Genomic DNA, 4099 nt, shown 5'->3' with positions numbered 1-4099 from the left:
ATTCCTCTTGTTTTGTTGTTATGATCCTTATTATCTCTTTGTTTAACTATTGGTCACATCAGAATCAATTTTGAAAGCTATATTCTAAATATCAGTAACATTCTATACTTCATCACTCACATCTTGATCCTATCAAGAAGCTTGATTGTGATGTTCGATATCAGAAAAAATAAGGCTTCTTTGGAACTTCATATTTATGTTTTGATCCATTAGCCCTTCAATAAATTTAGGGGAAAAGTGGGGTACTCCTTAAAACTGAATTTTGTTATTTCGAAGGCAATAATTAGAGCGATAAATTTAAAATGTAATACTTTTCATTTCCTGAGTTATATCCCTATTTTTATTTTTGATTGGTTCATTCACAATTGCCCGAAATTCTTGCAAATTAGGATCATTTTCTAATGCCGTTTACATTTATTGTCATCCTTTAAAATTATACATATTTTTTTCTAAACATATTTAATTATGGTTGTTAATAATTTCAACATGTATTAAGATTTTTGAATTTTTTTCCCTTTAATTTGATTCGAAAATAGTGGGTTTGACTAAAAACGCTTTAGATAATTATTTTCACATCGAACTTAAAAAGTATTTAAATGTGATTGCAATATTGGATATAATCGCCAAGGAATCGTTAGATACAAGTTTTTTGATAATTTTTTCTAAGTTAATCAGAATTGTTTTACAATTAATTCAAAATGGGCTTCGGTGATAATTTTTTTTTTTAAAAAACATTTTGAAATTCGCGGTGGTGATTTTAAGAAAAGAAATCAATTTCAAGGCAGTACATATTAAAATATATCAATAATACGATCGAAAGATTTAAAATTTATATAAGCAAAAACATGGACATTTTAGGATTTTTTGGAATAAGAAGCACCACGTTTTTCTGCAAACAAGCATATCGGAGTCCTGCAAAGCATGCGGCTTATCTATCATTTATCCTCGCCATCTTGATAATCAGAAAGCTTGACCCTTTTAGCGGAAAATATTTATATCGTTTTATCATAAAAAGCCTGACCCTTCTAAATCCGGTATACATATGTACTTAGTACAGTAGGGCGTTATCAATTATCACCACACCACCCATAAGACACTCGATTAATTATTTAATCCATTTTTTTCTCATTTTCCTCTTTTTTTTCTTTATCTTTATCTTTTTTTTTTGGTTTTGTGTTTTATTATTTCTTTACACTTTTGTGAAAGTATAATTATCAAAATACTAGGTGTTGCAATTATTATTACATTAGAATATTCGAAACCCAAAATAAATATATGTAAATAAAAATATATTACTTTTTAATGTCCACAAGGAAAAAATATTTATAAAATACTATTCTACTTGGTCACCACCGATTATAATTTATTTAATATTTATCCGTCCAGTCACGTTCAAATTCTGTATATAATGTAATACATCTATTAATTCAACTTCCTCTTTCTTTCTTTTTTTCACTCAAGATTTTTGATTTCTTTTCGCAACTAACGTTAAAACAAACGCCCAAACGACATAAAACACCAATATAAATAATATATAAAAAAAAGATTGTATTTCGCTCACACTAATTATTTTTTTTAAACTTTTCAAATAAATTCAAAATACTAATTTTTAATCAACAGTTATTTCATAATATACATTCGAAGTAAAAAATTGTCATTAATTATATTCTTTAAAAAAAAACTATTGGATTCATCCCTCTATTAGCATTTATAATCATTAGTGTTGTTAAAAATGACTGTAAGTTACACAGTTACAAGTATCTGTCAGTTTAATTGACATTTATGGATGTTTGATCATAATTTTTTATACATATATAGAGTAATTATATACTATATATTTTTTCTTCTATCGCGTGTTTTGCCTTGTCTGAAAGGTTTATTGATTTATTATTATTTTTTAATAATTTTGTTATTTATGTTATTATGATAATTTGAATAAAGTGAAAATATATTACATATTTATCAGTTACTAGTAACAATTAGAAAAAAATAACTAACTAGTAACTAATCACAGTTAAATTTCTAAAGTAAATATTTAAATTGTAAATTATTTTATAAATTATTTATATAACTCATCAATTTAGTAGGGATTATCATATTTTAGGCCAATTTTAAGCCGGCTAAAAATCAGCTAAACCAAGATTTTAGCCCAAAACTATCACTTTGACCTAGGAGTTTTCTTAAAAAAATAACAGCTCAAATTTGGAACAAACTAATATAAAATGTTAACGGATTTTCTCCTGCAGGCGCCTGAAGATTGAGCCGAATTAGCCGGCATTTAGCCATTACCCAACTATAGTGATCAATTTAAATATAATATTTTTATTATGCAAAATAATTTCGCGATTTACAAATTTTAATCAAAAAGAGTTCAAATGAAAATACAAATTAAATAAAGAGACAATTGCATTAAAAAAATAAATAGTGCCAATGGTAAGCATGGGACAAAAAATGTATCACAATGAATATAATAAATAGTTAAGATATGATATTAAATTTATTTTTCAAAAAAATTGGGATTAATAAATTTTTTAACTGAATTTTAACATATAAACCATTTTCTCCAAAAATAAGCTTCCTTGAACTAAAAAAAAACGTTTTACAGAAGCGCTTTATGTATAAATGAGATATTAATATTTAATAAAGAGTATAATTTTAAATTTCGAGGAAATCCTCATATAAAGATAATGAATGAAATATATATTACATAAATAGTTAACCCATTATTTTTAAAGGTAACTTACTTATGTCATTAAATTTCAAAAAATTTAACTGGTTACAGTTTTTTGTAACAACACTAATATTCATTTTTAATAATAAAAAAAATACAATGAATAAAGTCATGCAAAGCAGAGATATGATAGAAATGATTAATGAGATGGTTCAGGCTAGTGTTGTTAGACGGCCCGATTACGATTTTGACCAAAATAATATTATATAAAACCTGGAGATTTTGCTCAAAGATGGCAGAAAGGTTTGGGCCTCTATTTGCCATATCTCGACGCTTAATATAATAATATTTTGACTAAAATCTTAATAAGATCGTTATAAAAAAATAGACCCAAATCGGTCCGTTTAACAACATACTTCTCTCTAATACGTTTTATTATCCCTATTTTGTATCAATTTGCCAGCTCAACATGTATGTAGAACAAATAACCTTACTATGGGCCTATCCCATACTCGGTAAAACCCTCATTTTCTTAAATTAGAGTAAAAACAAATTTATATCTAAAATACGACTTAAGATTCCTAAGTGCTTAAAAATGATAAAATTTATCTTGTATCAATAGTTTTTCTTTAGAATCTTCAGTTATTCCAAAAAAAAAAATTCCGTTTATCTTTGTTAACTTTTCTAAAAAAGTCATATCAATCTTCTAAATATTCCTTCAGAATTTTCTATGCTAATATGATCTTACCTCTTTCCATTTCTTGATCTATTTCCTTATTATTCTTTCCTTAATATTTGCATCATATAAGGTAATTTTTCCTTGTTCTTAACAAATCCAACTTATATTCCTTTATTATAATATTATTTTCTAAGCAAAATTACAATTAAGATAAAATCATAATTATATAAATTTATGTTATTAATTAACGAGTGTCAAAGTTAAAAGAAGAATGTAAAAAATGGGAAAGGGGGGATGAGGATTTTTCGGATATGTATATTGTTATATTTGTTGCATATGTGTCAAAATGTGTGATGAGTGGTAGTATTTTTAATTTATGTTTATAGGAATTAAAAGGAGGATATAGTTAATTATTGAAAAAAGATATTATATAATATTTTGGGCAAGCGAGTAAAAGACTGTGTAATTATAATTTTGCCTAAGTAAGATGACACTTTGTTTTTAGAAAAAGTCACTATGCCTTTAAAAAAGGACACGATGGGACTAAAATGCTATATATTTCTATATAAATTTGAAGAATTTCCTTATTATTACATATTATAACAGATGTTTCATGATATAAAATATATAATAGTGAGCAAAAATGTTGAAGGAAATTTTGGATGGTAGCTAAAAAAAATGATGATGCCATGGTCTTGCGAATTGGGGTTAATTAGCTGATAAAAATATTATAAAATAAATTGGAAATA

This window comes from Gordionus sp. m RMFG-2023, chromosome 5 (genome assembly GCF_954871325.1).
Source record: "Gordionus sp. m RMFG-2023 chromosome 5, tfGorSpeb1-WG-v2, whole genome shotgun sequence".
NCBI lineage: Eukaryota > Metazoa > Nematomorpha > Gordioida > Chordodea > Parachordodidae > Gordionus > Gordionus sp. m RMFG-2023.
Note: the sequence above shows the minus strand (reverse complement) of the source record.